Genomic DNA, 17,291 nt, shown 5'->3' with positions numbered 1-17,291 from the left:
CCAGTGATGTCTTTCATCTTGGTGATGTGCTCATGTATGCCTTTAATTCTAGTGAGCCTTGATGATGAGAGTGTTGCAAATGGTCTTGTCAAAGGTGTCGTACTGCTTGTCGATGGCCTTAATCAAGTCGTTGACCTATTCATGTTGCTCCACTGATCCACACATTCCTATAGGAATCTTAGTCATGATGAACATGATACTCAGAAAGTTGGATTGTTCCCATTTGTAGGCAACGCGATCTCATCATCGGTGCAGGTTTTCTTGATTGCAACAGGTTTATCATTCGTGATCGCGTAGTCTATTTCCGCGCATCCTAAATGGAAGAGAACTCTCTCCTTCCATATCTTGAAATTGTCACGCCTAAGCTTAGGAACTTTAGTTAGGATAGCAGTAAAACTAGAGGCGGACTGAGAAACTACATGAATATGATTACAAACTTAAGAATCTAAAGAATTGAGGGTTGATGAAATCATGTTTTACCAATGTATAAACATGCTGAAAATGAAATCTAGTTAAACAAAAATTGTACGTGGGCTAAAATTTTAATTTAATAAGATTGAATGTACATTATGATAGATTGATCAAACAATGGAAAAATTTAAGGTTTGATATTTCTATCTAAATAAACTTTATGATAAAACTATTAAATTAATTATCATAATTCATGTGGGTAGATTAAGAAAAAATAATTTAATATAATATCCTAATTAATTATATAAACATAATAAAATTTATGTGGGGAAAAATTATTATATCTATATAACCAATCACAATTTATGTCCATTATGTGATCCTAATCAACTTAATGTATAATTTTATATAATTAAAGATGTTGTGACTACTTCCTAATTATTTAAAATTATATGGTTCACTAGACATTATGTTTTAGGCTCTACTTAATTCCTAAGATCAATTGTGCAGCAACATAATAGGCAATCACTAAGACTTCTCCTAGTGTGGTCGTCCGAATATCATTAAAAATCGGTATAGATTGAGCATTGTATATTTCCTATGTTAACTACAAAAATTATTTATATATTATATTCATAACTTAATTATTTTATCTAAGTAATTATTCTAATTAATTAGAGAATAAATTATGAATCTTAATGAGCTAAATATCATTTAACTAATCTATATGTTAATTATAAGCTTAATATATCTAGCACAAATGTAGAATATATCATGCATTTAAAACCGTAAAAGTATACTTATAATATCTCAAAAATTAATTGTACAAATAATAAATATTGCATTAATTAAAATATAAATAAACATACAAATTATTACAATAATCTACATTTATATATATATGATAAAAATAAATGCAATAATTTCATAAATAATTAATTGGCAGAATTAATTTAAAAAATTAATACTTAATACGGCAATAAATTAATTACACAATATTTGATAAATTAATAAATAATTATACTAAAACTTAATAAAACATTAAATGTAATTACATACTCAAATTGGCACAATTATTATAATTGCATGCACGAGATAAATAAATCATGCAAAATATATCAAATAAAAAAAATTGCACATTTTAATTTATTTCTAAATAAAATATAAACTACCTAAATTATATGCATAATTAAAATAAACAAAATTAAAAATTAAATTTATTGCCCAAAATAATTTAGAAATCAAAAATTAAAATTTTGGATTTTTTTCTTATTTGTTTTAAATATGCCATGTAGTCGTTTTTCCCTTATTGTGTCATTTCGCGTGTATAAACGACATATCGTTTACACTTCGGTGGACATGAAAACGACATGTCATTTTTTGTCTTCTTCAAAGATCCAGATCGTGTTGACCTGGTTGCTGAGAAAACGGGTATGACAGATCCGATTACAAAATCTGGCTGAAAAATGACATTCTTGACACCAGAAACATAGGATTTTAACCCAAATTGATTAGAAATACATGAATATGAAGATTAATAGCTTTATTTTTCATAAACAACCACTCAAAAACAAAGTTTAATTTAAACAAAGCTTTAGTCCATTAACATGGTTCTCAAGGTATCAAAAGCTTTGTTTTTAAGATGTGATGCAACAATTTTTTTTTATCCTAGAGGCACTAAGACATATAAACTAAGGTACGTCTAATGTAGTTTGGATAAAAAAATAAAATAAAAAAACAAGTTTGAGGCAAAACAAATGTTTATCTGAATGCCTAAACCAAGAAATTTGAATCCATATATTCAAAACATGGTTTCAGTGCTACTAATTCACAAAAATGTAAGGAATTAATAAACTAAATCATTCCTAACAACAGTGAGCAATAGAAACATAATATAATGAGGGAACAATTTGAGCAATTGGCAAGACTATATTCAGCATATACAAATCATATAAATGTTCACACACACACATATATATATATATATATGCATATACAATAAGATCAAGGCAGAGATATATAGCATGACTCTTAATATCAAATGTACGATAATTTATCTAGTTGCATAATAATCCTAATATGCCGAATAGCCTGAAAATGATTGTCACAAAATAAAGATGATCATTAAAGTATACCTTCAATTATTGATTTTGTTAGCCTCGATCTAATAGTTTTTTATTTGCAAAAAGAAAAGAATAGTATCTTAAATAAATGTTCAATAGAATATGAGATATTGAGTAACTCAATATCGAGTAACTACCTTAAATAATACTGACCATATTGAGAATATATATCAGTTAATTCCAGTATTAATTTTAATTATAATGAGTTAAAATTATGATTTTTGGTAACTCTAATTAATTTAATAAAATATTCTAACAACCGAAACATGTGACGAAATTTCTGCAAGTGTCATAGCAAAAAATAAAAATCTATAAGTGATTGATGTTTCTTTTCAAACTTGGCATTTTATTTTAATATGTTTCAAGGGCTTTCCATATATTATCCAAGTTATGCTGGTTCTTATATGATTGGGAAGGATCGTTGAGAAGTTAAAATAGTTTTTTTGTATGGCTGTTGATAAAATTAGTAAACCACGGTTCCAAACGCAAATCAATCGGGCCAAAATCTAAATCAAAAGAATTTGATGCTAGCGGTTCAATTATAAGAATCACTTTCTTCATTTATGGATTGATCTTGGTGGTTCTGACAATATTTATGTTGGTTCAAACCATACCAGACTAATTAAGTATTTTTTTTTAATAAAAAATAACATTAATAAAAAAAAACATTGGAACCAAACCAATATGCTCTTTTAATAAAATAAATTGAAACAATTATATAAAGTCCAAACCAAGGTTATGAACCAAAATGCAATCAATTTTTAAGTGGTTTGATTAAGTATTTAATTGGCTTGGTTTTACATTTTAAAAAAACAGCTATGCTAGTTTGGTTCCAAAAATATAGAAATCCAGACCAAACCAATAATAAACACCCTTAGGTTTTTTTGAGAAGTTGAAAACCAAATTGTGTTTGGTAAAAATAGAAATCTTTTTATTTTATTAAAAAGCTACAACTAAAAGTGAAGTTGAGAAAAAGTGGTTTTAAATTTAACTTGTGCAAGAATATGTTGGTCATTTTAAATGAAAGTTAAAAAATGCAAAATTAACTTTGATTTTTAAAATACCAAGTAAATACTCTTTTTGCTCGCACCATCAAAGTTTCTCTCTTTAAGAACTCTAAGCTCTCTCTCAATTACTCAGTAACTCTCATTGGCTTGGTAGCTTACCTAGCAATTTGACTCTCTCTTTATCTCTCTCTTACTTATATTAGTAAATTTTAGATTTCTTTATATATCTATCTCGCTAAGTCTCTTTCACCTTTTTTGGGTTTCTTTCAGGTATTTATTTTATATTGGTGCCCTACAAGAAAAATAGGATTTGGCACAAATTTAAATTAAAGTAAATCACATTTGGGAAATTGATGCCAAAGTTGTTGTCGCAAATGGACCCATTTTTAGCGTTAGTATGTGCTAACGTTGTTAGTATGTCACAATTGGTCCCTAAACCTAGATTAAAAAAAATGAGAAAAAAACTTATCGAGTCCTTGAGACTCATCCCCTAGTCGTCGGTCCCATGAGCCACCTGCAAGAGAGAGAGAGAGTCACAGTGAGAGAAATTGAGAGGGAGTGAACAAGAGAGAGATTGAGAGCAAGTGAAAGGGTGATAGAATGAATGTGCGATTGGGTATTTTTAGAAAATGAGGAAGAGATAGAAATATGTATTAGGGTCACGTTAATAATGGAATTTTGGGCAATTTACTTTTTTATTTTATTTCAAATAAGTCAATTGGCATTAGTTTAAAAAAACTTAAGCTAATGGGTTTTATTATTAGCGTCAATGTGTGCACTAACAACAATACGCTAATGGCTAAATTTGAGCAACAAGCTAACTGATGTCCTTGAGTAACACGAAAGGTTGTTTAGTGGAGCTCACTTGAGATAAGTGAATGGCGAAACCCATCGTCTCATGACAAGATGGAGAATGTAGACGATGAAGATGAGAAGGGCAAGAATCCATACCATCTTCACTGCTTAGCAGCCTCATTTCAAGCCCACTTCCCTCAGCCAGGCCCAACTCTCCAGGTTCCAGGTAATCTATTGAATATTCTTCTATGCAATATTAATTTTCATGTTTTTCTTTTCTTGCATTCAATGATTATAGTTGTATTATTTTCAGTACGGAGGTTTTCTTTGTTCGAAGAAAATTGGACCTTTCCATATTGTTTTTTATGTGTTTACTGAGATGCATATTTGGATAATGCGTTTACTCATTTGTTCAACCTATTTCGGTATTTCCTGTATGAACCATATGGATTGTAGATCCTATGATTGGTTGAGAGTACCTGATCTAGCAAGGTAGTGTGGTGAGTCCATGACAATCGGGTAATAATGGATGTTTCATTTTGCAAATTTCTCATTTGGATTCAAATGTATCAAAAAGTGATTCAAGACATCTTAAACAGGGTTATATGAAAAGTACTAGTTGATGATTGTTTTCAATTAATGTCTATGTTTTTCTATACTTGATTTTCTATCATCAGGGCTGGCCCTGAACTTTACGGGCCCAATACAAAATATTGTATTTTTATAAAATAAAAAAATGGGCATGGATCAAAATGACCTTTAATGTTGTGTGAAAGTAAGTAAATGTTCATGTTTTTAATTTTGTAGTAAAATAGTCTAATCATTTATTTAATATCACATATTACCAAATACACTTTTTAACAAATTACTATTTTATTCTAAATATTTTAATATTATGGTATATGTATATTAGTTTTGTTTAATTAGTTTTTATTTTAAAGTTATTTTGATTTTTTTTCATTTTTTATGAGTTGTTGAATGATATACTATACCACAAAATATATATACTGAGTTGAAAAATAATATACCATCAAAACTTACAAAATTATTACTAAAAAATGTATATACTATGCTAACAAAGTTATATACTACCATTAAAATGTATATACCATGATACAAAATTATATACTATCATTATGTATAATAAAATAGAAATTAAATATCACAAAAAAAAATTATATACCATACCACAAAAAAACATATACACTGATTGGAAAATAATATACCAACAACTTATAAAAAACTTAAAAAATCAATATAACTTTAAAATAAAAACTAATTAAACAAAACTAATATACATATACCACTGTATTAAAGTCATACAGTCCTAAATAAATAAATAAATTATAAAAATGGGCAATTTAGGTAATCAACAATGTAAAATGGTCATTTATCTACAATTTTAAAAATGAGGACATTAGCTTCTTGATGGTTTTATTTTGGACCATTTCCTATAATTTCTCATCAAAAAAAAATGAATTTTATGTAAATTAGTATTGTTCAAAATTTGGAGCCTTTTATATAGAAAAATAATGATATTTTTCAAAAATAAATGGAGTCTTTTTAATTGGGGCCTAGGCATAGGCCCAGCCCACCTGTGCTAGGGCCGACCCTGTCTATCATGGAGCTGAATTGCTTTAATTTAATCTTGTAGGTGTTTATATTGGGCTGGGGTTGAGGATGATAAGCTGAATTATGTTTCATTGATATATATTTCTCAAAGAAGAGGCATTTGAAAATGATATGTCATTTGTTCTAAAACAATATGTCATGGAATTTAGTCATTGGCTTGACTGTTGTGTGTGAGATACTTGAGAGTTATGGATGTGTTGTTTGTGTCATTTCATCACAAACCAAATGTTATTGCATGTTTCATAGATTATAAAGAAGAAGAAAAAATAAAGTAAAATTCACCATTGTAATTTGTTGTTCATTAAACAGTTTTTTTTTTATATATATAATATAAATTAAAGGCTTCTATTAGTAAAATAAAAAAATAGGAATGTAAGTACAATTTTTAATAAATATATGTAACAATATTTACAATTTCGTCATCTCTTAAAAATGAGAAACCAAAGATTGTACTAGTAAATTTAAAATATCTAGTGTATATATATATATTAGGTAGAAGCAACGTGCAATGCACGTTTGCTTAGTTATAAAGTTGTAAACATTGCCTATAATTTTAATAAAACTGGTTCACTATTTAAAAAAAAATATATATTATAAAATAAATTATAGTTCTATAGTATATATAAATATTTATATCAATAATCTTTACATATATGACATTTAAACACAACGTCGACATAGATATATATTTACACAACTACATGACATATATATAAAATATAATAATATTTAAAAAGAAATTAATAATAGAAATAAAATAAGAATAGAAAAAGTCACACTATAGACAGAAGGATATATACATCAACTATTTTTAGGTGCTAATATATCTCGCAATGTCCTTTGATGAATTTTATGAAGAAAAAAAACTACAATCGCTTGATAAAAAATAAACTATCACAAAAATTTATAAGATAAAAAAAATGATATGTATGTCTTTATTATTTTAAAATAAATATGATTTAATTATTTAAATTATCATAAAATATTTTTAAAATATCTTATTTTAATTTATTTATTTTTGCTTAAGTTTATGTTTGTTATAGCTTTTCAATTTGGTAGTGACAACAAAATGTTATATATTATATGTTTAATATGATATTAAGTTTAATTAAATTTTATTTAAGTTATAACATGTATGGTTTTATTATTTTTAAACAATTGTCATTGTAAAATATCTCAAAATATCTTATTTTAATTTGTTTAATTATTTATTTATTTAAGTTTAAGCCATGTTTACAATCTACTATTAAATATAAGAATATTCTGTTAAATATAAGAATATTCTGTTAAAGTTAACGGAAAAAAATAAAAAACCGTTAAAATAAAAATTTCCGTTATCTACACACTTTTTATATAAAACAGATATATATATATAAAATGTGTAGATAACGAAATTTTTTATTTTAATAATTTTTTATTTTTTTTACAATTAATTTTAATATTTAATGATAAATTATAAACATGATTTAAACTTAAATAAAAAAATAATTAAATAAATTAAAATTAGATATTTTACCGTAATAATTAAACAGATTTGTTCTTGTATATCTTTTCTTTTTTTTATTCCTTCGGTGATTTTTACCATTTTATTATTTAATGTATAGAATAATCATCATTAACTGATATGTTTAAATTTATTATTGACAGCTGTAGTAAAAATAAGAGACACATGTCCTTCAAAAAAGAAAAAAAAATGAAAAAAGATACATCCCGATGGAAATAAATCATGGGTAATACGTAGGCTATACAAATAGCCACATGGCACTTACTTTTTTTTTTTTAACTTTGATTACTTTATTACACGTATTAAATTTTATTTTCTCTCTCTTCTATAGAAAAAGAAAGACAAACCTCTGTTTCTTTTTGCTTATGGAGAAGATGCAAAACATTATTTTATAGTCCATATTCTAAGACTAGAGGTTTGAATGCTCAATCCCTCATTTATGATTTTGTTAAGGCAAGGTTCACATTCATAGGTTTGTATATCTAAAATTTTATATTTAAGTTTTTTTTTTCTCCTATTCCCTCTTTCTATTTTAACTTTGAATATTTTCATTGAAATTTCTGTTTAGTATCCAAGAAAATAAATTTAACTTCTATTTGATATGAAAATTAATTTTTACAATCAATAAAAGGAATTATGAATCGAATTTCTAGGTCTTCTACTTGCTCCTTTTTTTATGTAAATCAAAATAAAGGTATTTTGTTTATTTATATTATTTTTTTGGTGTATAATTTTCATTTAATTTTTGTTGTTGTTAATATTATATTTATTTAGTTTCATTATCATCTTGTTGCAAGATTTATTATCATTCTATAAAAAACTTTTCACAATGATGACGAGAGCTATGATTGTATATATGCGTTTGAGTGGAGAAATACTAAGAAGTGATATTTTGCTCATTCAAAAGTTGATGCTGATAGCTTGGTATTGCACAAGCCTATCCTAGATTGATACGTGACTAATCAAAGTTTTTAAAGATCTGTAATAATTATAGGTATATATAACTGTTTTGATACCTTTAGTGGGAGGTGTATGTAACTCTAGTCAAGAACTGCATTGACACCCAATTTGTCCAAAAATAGGAGAGCATTAGTAAGCTACAAAGGTTTATCTAATCACACTAAATTAACTAGAAGTTCTTCAGTACAACCATTGTTAAACCAGAACAAAAAATATTACAAAGATCTTCATATTGAACTTCTTCACAATCATGGAACTTCCTCATAATCCTGGAATTGTAAATTCAAATTTCAATATAATAAAATTTCAGTGGAATGCATGTAAAGATAACTAACAATTACATAGCCAAAAATAAAAAAAAATATTCTCCCATTTGATGTTGTCTACTAGTTTGGCCAGAATTTGAAAGGTTTGCAGTTTCTTTATAAAAAAAAAAAAGGTCAAGTAAATTAACAAGGATATAAACAATGTAATAATTTTTCCAATGAATTTTGTTTTTACCTTGTGCATTGTATATGCTACTTGGAAAGATAAAATGATTCAAACTATATGATGGTGGGTAATGGAAGTAGGACATAGGTAAGGTTTGCAAATTTGGTTGGAAACCTAAAATTTGTGTTGTAGGTAGTTCATATGACATGGTCATTTGTATTTGTGCTTCTTTATTCTGAAAAAGAGTAACAGATCAAGTTATACTAGTTACTAGATGATTAAATTAAAAAAAAATAAACAAGTCACTATACAAATTTGATGCTTATTATACCTGGATACTCAATCTATCTAATGTACCAGCAATGTTCGCATTATGTATACTACATTCTCCCTTCTTTGTATCCTGTAAAAATATGGAATACATGCATAAGCTTTAATTGGGAATAAATATTAAGAATATAACAATATATAGCAAGATAAATTCCTTGCCTTTAATTTCTTTCTTTCTTTTTTGATTCTTTCACTTTTTCCTTTCTTTTTCATAGCTGTTAGCTTTTCAACCATTGGAACTCTCTTATTCTTTGGTGGACGCCCATGTCTTCGAACATTAATAGGAGAACGAGGTTCATTACTTTCATTAATCATTTCATCATGATGATTTTTAGTAGGAGAACCTTGAGTGGTAGCCAAATCCACAATATAATCTGCTTCATCTTTAGCTAAGTTCATTTCAAATTCATGAATCAAATTCCAAAATATTTTGAAATTTTCATCAGAGATAATAGCCCAATCTGCTACTTTGTCAAATTGTTTTTGGAGCTCATGATATCGCCGTGCTTCAAGATTGCTATGTAAATCATCATAAACAAGTTTGATCTTTGTATGACATCTTCTTAAATTCTTTCTCCATCTTGCTAAAACATATTTCATTGAAATATTTTGAACTCCCATTTTAATAAGAATTGAGATAGCATGCTTGCATAAAATTCCTTTAAATTCAAGCAATTGACAAGCACATTGAACCTCATAATTTTCTTTATTGAAATGAACTTCTTTACTTCCTCCATCAAAGAATACAACCTCACACACATCGAATAACCCAGAACTTTCATCAACACAGGAAATATCACAATAAATCTTCCCAGTTAACTCCTTTTGGAATTCTTTAAAATTTGTATTTGTGTAGGCTGCTTGAAATTGTTTTTCTATTGCAAAATGAGTCACACATGGAATCAACGTGCTAAAAGATTGAAAATCAGCTCGATTTTCCTTCTCAATCTTGTCTCTTAAAGCACTATCATATTGCTCAACAAATTGCTTAAGTGTTGTCTTTGAGTTGACATATCCATCAAAAAATGCATTCACTTTCACTTCGATGAGTAGTTGACATTCTAGCCCAAAATGTGTCTTTGACAAAAGCAGGAACCCAGCGATATCTTTCTTCATATAAACTATGCAACCGTGCATTATCCTAAAGATCAAAATCATTGATGAGTAGACTCCATGCTCGTTCAAATTCTTCTTTTGTCAAAGAATTATAAACACAATTTTTCAAAGCTTTTTTAATTGGTTTATAAGACTGATAGCCACATAACTTCTCAGGAATCTTTTTCATTATATGCCAAAGGCACCAACGATGTCGACTTTGGGGAAACACTACCTTAATCGCCTTCTTCATTGCTAGAGCTTGGTCAGTAATTACGGCATTCGGAGCACATCCAGACATGCATGCAAGCCACGTCTTAAACAACCAAATAAATGTTTCGGTACTCTCACTTGATAACAATCCACATCCTAACAAAATTGATTGACCATGGTGATTTACTCCAACAAAAGGGGCAAAGGGCATATCATACTTGTTTGTCAAATATGTAGTGTCAAATGTAATCACATCACCAAATTCTTCATATATCGCTTTACTCCTTGCATCAGCCCAAAATACATTTTTGATTCTTGACTTATCATCTAAATCCATCATATAGAAAAAACTTGAATTCTTAGACTGCATTCGAACTAAATATTGGTGAATTGCTTCAGCATCTCCAACTTCTAGTCGTAATCGTCTTGCTTTCTCAATAAGATTTCTACAATCTTTCTCTAAAAATGGAACATTATCATGACCCCCAGCTTCAACCACAAATGATTGAAAATTATTTACAATACTTATTCCTGCTAGATCATTTAATTCAAGTTTTCTTTGAGCACCAATACTTATCTCTCTATTGCACAAATAGAATCGTGACTTTTGAGGACTCAACCCATGGTTAAGCTCAAGTATAACTGAATTAATCTTACATTTTCCATCTTCAAGAATAATACCATTAATTCTGGCTTTACATCCCATTTTTGTCAAAGGATTTGGATTAAGATAGTTTTGCTGCTCGAGAACACGATAAAGTTAAAAATTTTGTTTTTTTGTCTTTTGAAGCACGTGAAGTTTTCTTTGTTATTCCAAAACCCTCTTGCTTTCCATAGTGTCTATAGTAATCATAAAGATCACTAAATGAACTAAAATACATTCCAGGTTGAGGTTCCCGTTCTTTTAGAATTTCTGAATACTCAACCTTCTCTTTTTTATTATCTAAAACTCTTTCACTTCTCTCTTTTATCAAATCCATGTCCATATATGCCTCTTCCATGCGCTAATTCAGCTAAGAAAAATAGGTAACACACAAAACTTGTTCATATATGAATAATTATTCATGGTTAATTAAAAGAACAATTACACACTACAATGAATTTTATTTTGGAGGAAAATATCATGTATAAAAAAAATTATTTAACGATAACATACCTTGAGGAAAAGAATATTACACCACAAAAGGAATTATCTTTCACAGTAAGCCTATTTGCTATGATTAAAAATTATCATATTAGCAATTGATAAAAAAAATTATCATATAGCATCTCTCGTTTATAAATAAAAAAAGAAATAGGAAAAAAAATGAAATGATAAATACCTATGTTAAGAAAAATATCACATTATCGTAATCTTCATTTACCCATAGTTGATGAAAATAGTTATATTGATTCTCCTCTTTGATATTGTAGATGAAAAGAGCTTCTCTTTCTCCTCTTTGATATATTGTAGATGAAAAAAGCTTCTGTTCCGTTCCGTTTTCTGAGAGTAGTTGAAAAGTTATCTTCTTTGCAAAGTAAAAGGAAATGAAAAAGAATAGAGTATATTTTGGTAAAGTAAATAAACAGTACAAAATCTATTTTTTTATTATTAAATTGAACCATATTTTTTAATTAATATGGCATACACTTGTAACTCCACCTGGACTCGTGATTTTTTTCCACCGGGAAGTTTAGGGTCTGATTGGTAGTGGATTTGGATCCACTTTTATCATTTTCAAATATTAACATCTGTGGGGCCTATATAAACTCTTGAGTGGTATAGTATTTTTAAAAATTGTATCCAAATCGAATCCTAATTTTACGTTGTAAAAAAGAAAACGATAAATTCACGTTTTCTCACTTTTCAAAAACCCAAAAAAAAAATCTCTCAACTTCATTCTCTCCTCTAAGCAGCTCAACATCTCAGTCGACCAGTCCACATGTAGTTGCCAACACTCCATCTAAGGTGAGCTCTTTCTCTTTCTCTCTATCCTCTACATCTAATTTTTTTTTTCTTTGAAAGTTTTGTTTTAAGACTTGCCCTTTGAGTATATTTGCTATTGATCTGAACTTCGTCTTCTTCTTCGATTGAATCCCCAAACCCACCTCCGATTTCTGAAGAAGATGGCGAATTAGACATCTGGGAGAAGAAAGAACACCAGTTTTTCAACGCATACACTCGCAGAGCTCGCGACCCAAACATATATTGTTTTGTGTTTATATACATATATATATATATTATATATGGATGTATATATATATGTATATATAGGTAAAGATGCAGAAAGTGAAATCGGACCCAAACATGTATTGTTTTGTGTTTATATATATATATATTATATATGGATGTATATATATATGTATATATAGGTAAACCTGCATAAAGTGAAATCGGAACCCAAACAGATATTGCTTTGTGTTTATATATATATATTATATATATATATATATGGATGTATAAAATTGCTTTTTTTTTTTGGCCCCCAGAGGGTCCAACAAAGTTTGATTTTTTGGTTAGTTTGGGATTGTTTTGTGTTCAAGTCTAAGTCATATATAAATTAACATATTATCAAGGTACATGGGCCTCTTATAGTATGTTCATTAGAAGTGTAAGCTAGTATATGGTGGGACATTTGTTTTAAGGATTCTTTTGATATAGTTGAAGATTATGCAACAAAAAGATTTGTGTTCCTCGGTCTTTATGTTTGCAACACTGGGATTGAGTTGAAATTACTTTCTAATCGTTACCAATCTCGTCTTAATTGAATTTTGATTCTCTTTTTGTTTTCTTTCTTTTCATATTCATACAGGAAAAGCTTTTGCACTGGATTTGTTCTTGAACAGTTTCAGGTAGCATTTTCTCCACTCACTTCGAGTGGAAAGGCATTGGCATCAAGCTACATTGGCAAACGATCTTTTCTGGTTTACAAACCCAATATTTTAAACTCGGCAACATAAGGTGGATGTCAATGTTCATTCACTTTACTGATTAATTTTTTTTTTTAAATTCGAGGTTAATTATCCAATTAGACAACCTCTACAAATTGTACAATCATTTTCATTAATATTAGGTCTCACAAAAATTGATTAAAAAAATACTAGATTACCAACTGTGTACATTTGTGAAAATTTTCTGAGAAAGAGAGGAGTCATTTCCACAATGTTTGATATTGAAAGAGAAATAAATCTGAGTTTAAAAGCTCTTGATTTGAGTTTGAATGTGTTTTTGCTCTTGATCTGAGTGTGAATATTGTTTTCCTAAAATCATATTTGTTAATCTGTTTCTAGCCCTTATCCTATTCCCCTAAAATTAGATATATTATTTTGTCTCTAACCCTCTATTCTCTCCATTATTAATGATAAAATGTTTGAACAATATTCAGTTGATGCCACACTTGTTGAAGATATTGAAGGAACTGAAAGTCAATCTAATACAACAATAGAAAACCAACAAGAAGGAGATGAAGCAGGAATTTATTAGGCACTAGAGATTAATTTTAGTCAAGCTTATATGGCTCAGAAGGAAAATGTTAGAAATGACATTGCCGGACAAATGTGGCTTAGTTATAACAACGTTTAGTTAATTAAAAAATGTAACTTTAATTTAGAAAAAAAAAATTAATGACAATACAATATTGTTATCAAGTTAATCAATGCACTATTATTAATTTATTAATATAATTAAATTTTATTTAATTAAATCTATTGATAAATCAAAATTTAATATTATACAAAATTAAAATAATATTCAGATTCAGCTGAACCAATTACATATTCAGTTTCTGTTATATTTTCAAATTTAATACCAATCACAGATTTTGTTTTTTAAAACTCAAAAACAATTTACTGATATTGAACCAATCACATTTTCAGAAATATGTTTTTAGTCATCAAATTCAAATTTTCATTTCAGAATCCCAATTTTCAAAAATACAGTTTTCTAATCGCGAACCAATCAGAATCATAGCATTTCTAAAAACAAATACATACAAGTTACAACTGCCATAAAATGACAGCTGGTCTACACGGAACTAAAGCATAGTAAGTAAAGCTATACATGTGTAACTTCTACTTTGTAGTATTTTTTTTTATATATATATAAAATAAGTATTTCTTTCCTTTACTTTTTACTTCACTGTACATAACCAAACGGAAAACTTCTCCTCTCCGTAAGACAAAACCACAGTTTACAACAATCTCAGAACTGTAAGTTTTTCTTACCAATTAATCTCTCTGTAATTCTCTCTTTCATTTTTATTACTACTAGCTGAAAAAAATGTTAGGAAAATTTTGAGTTTAAATAGCTTTCCTTTTTCCATAAACGACAGTCATTTAGAGGGAAAAAAGAATTTTCAACTTTGTAACTTGGAAACCTCATTTTTTAATCTCAGATTCTCTGCAGATCATTCAAACCGACCACTGTATATTTTTTTCTTCCAAGTATTTTCTGCAAATAATGGCAGACCTAATTTGTGTAAAGTTGTAGTAGCAACCAGTTCAAAAGATGCACACCATGTGATTTATAAAGTGCCACTAAGTGATTTTTTTGCTCTAGAAACTAATATTTTTGGGTTTTGTTTGTTCATTAAAATTTCTTCTTTATCTTAAACATTTTCTCATTTTTCTTTTAATGGTAGCACATATATATTTAGAAGTATTCTTTCCTACTCGTGAATAGTTTTTTGTGCGATTTTTTTTATAACCGTGTATATTGTAGCTATTTAGAGCATCTTGTAAATTTTTAAAAAATTTCGAATAATTTACATTATCGAAAACTAAGTTCAAATATGTTGCACGCGTGACTATGTTTTTTATGTACGTGAAAAGCAACATGTTTGAACTTAATTTTTGGTATTGTAAACTATTCAGAATTTTCTGAAATTTTGCAGGACACTCTAAATAGCTACAATATACATGATCATAAAAAAAAATCGTGCAAAAAACTATTCACAAGTCAAAAAATATTGAAAGTCCCACTAATAAGACTTAAATTGAAGCCCTGTAATAATTGTCCTCAAATAAATAATTGTCCTCAAATAAACTTTATTTGACAACTAAGATCACCTAGGCAAATCGAAGCCATCCACACTAAGTACTGTATCATAATGTTGAAAATGACATATTACTTTGTCAATTTTATTCTTTTTAAATGCTATTTTCACAAAATTCCCAAATCTCAAAGGTATTACCGAAAGAACACAAGTTATGATGTGTACATATTTTTTTATTGTGGTACTCATTTTTCTATTTTATTTACATTAATCATGTCACTTATTTTATTTATAAATTTATCATTTGTTTATACAGTGTTTCAAATTTTATTCTACCCTCTTTATTTTTTCACAAATTTATTATTTATTACTACACTCCCTTTGTCCTACCTATTTTTTTTTATTTTGTATATTTTTTTCTCTTTTATGAATTGTTTGTAAGTGTTTTTTTCATATATATTTTGTTGACGCGGTTCTTCGCCAACAGATAATTAATAGAATAGAGAGTGAGATTAGTGATAAGTAATGAACCGTAATAGATGAATGATCTTAAAATAAAATAGTGATACGAATACTTTTTTAGGTGGTTCAAAGGTTAAAATCATTCTAGTCCACCAGCCAATATTATTGCTATTTTTCTGATATTATTTACAGGGTCTTTCTTTAGACAATAGACTCCAACCCCTTGCAACTCCCAGGGTCTCCATATTTATAAGGAGAGGGCACCTGGGGGTTGGCAATGGAGGTCATCCCGTGACCTTCTTACCCATCATGTCACTTCTGTGACATTCATGATTAATTCCTAAAACTTGACAATGAAGTGTGATCTAATCAATAGGTAAGAGGGGTAATGGGCCGCACGGCCCAACCCAGTCGTGGGTGCCTGAACACGCACGTTTATGCTGCGTGTCCGAGAATTCAGGGATATATCAGACACGTGATGTCTGATATATGCACGTTTACATTACGTGGTTGACTTTATATGGGGTCATAGATGCCAACCCAAGCTCGTACCTCGAGCTTGTTGTATTCTTAGCCCGTGATGTCCATACTTCTGACCCGACTCCTTAGTAATCTTAGTAAGCCTTTGGTTACCTCGAGCTAAAGAGGTAGGACCTGGTAACAGCAGCTTCAGGTACGTGACATCCACGTGGCTGATATCATTATGTCATTTCTCAACTTGCTAATAGCCCGTGGATATTTAGGGTGTACATTTTCCCCCCAAGCCCTTGCTCGTGGCACATGACGTCATCTGGGGCCACAGTGGGGGCTTTTAGGCTTCTTTGTGGACTCTTCACATTCCGCCCATTACGCAGGCGTCGAGTACGTGGAACATCGTGGTTGGTGACGGTACGTCTTTCGAGAACCGCTTTAAATGACCTAGCCTATACTTGGCCGTCGTTTCGCCTTTCAAGTAGTGATCCTCGTATCCTACATCAAGGCGATCCAACGGCCCTCCTCTTTTGGCCTTTTACGTATATAAAAGGGGTGGCCACCTTTCGCATGGGCCACTCGTTCATTTGAAAATTTTCTCATTTCTTCATCTTCTTCTTTCTTCTCAGTCTCAAAAAACCCCCTCTTTCTTCCGGTTACTGTTCCCAGCGTTCCAGAAATTCAGGCACGAGAGCTCCTTTGAGACTTTGGCACCAACAATCCCAGCAAGACTCCAACCCAGACGACCCTTTCAATCTCACCACACCAAAATACCCCTGTAAGTCCTCCGCTTGCGCATGCTTTAAATTTCTTCTTCACTGTTGCTTAGGTAAACTGTTTCTGTAATAGCATGCAGTATTTTGCTGGTCTTTTGCTGGTATGA

The 17,291-nt window shown here is 29.1% G+C and overlaps 1 pseudogene; it reads right to left on the bottom strand.

Moving 5' to 3' along the window:
• Positions 1-200: 200 nt before the first annotated feature.
• On the bottom strand, positions 201-11,208 carry LOC133814370 (protein FAR1-RELATED SEQUENCE 4-like; annotated as a pseudogene).
• Positions 11,209-17,291: the final 6,083 nt, after the last annotated feature.

The sequence above is a fragment of the Humulus lupulus genome, chromosome 2, assembly GCF_963169125.1.
Source record: "Humulus lupulus chromosome 2, drHumLupu1.1, whole genome shotgun sequence".
NCBI lineage: Eukaryota > Viridiplantae > Streptophyta > Magnoliopsida > Rosales > Cannabaceae > Humulus > Humulus lupulus.
This window is presented reverse-complemented; position numbering and strand designations above follow the sequence as displayed.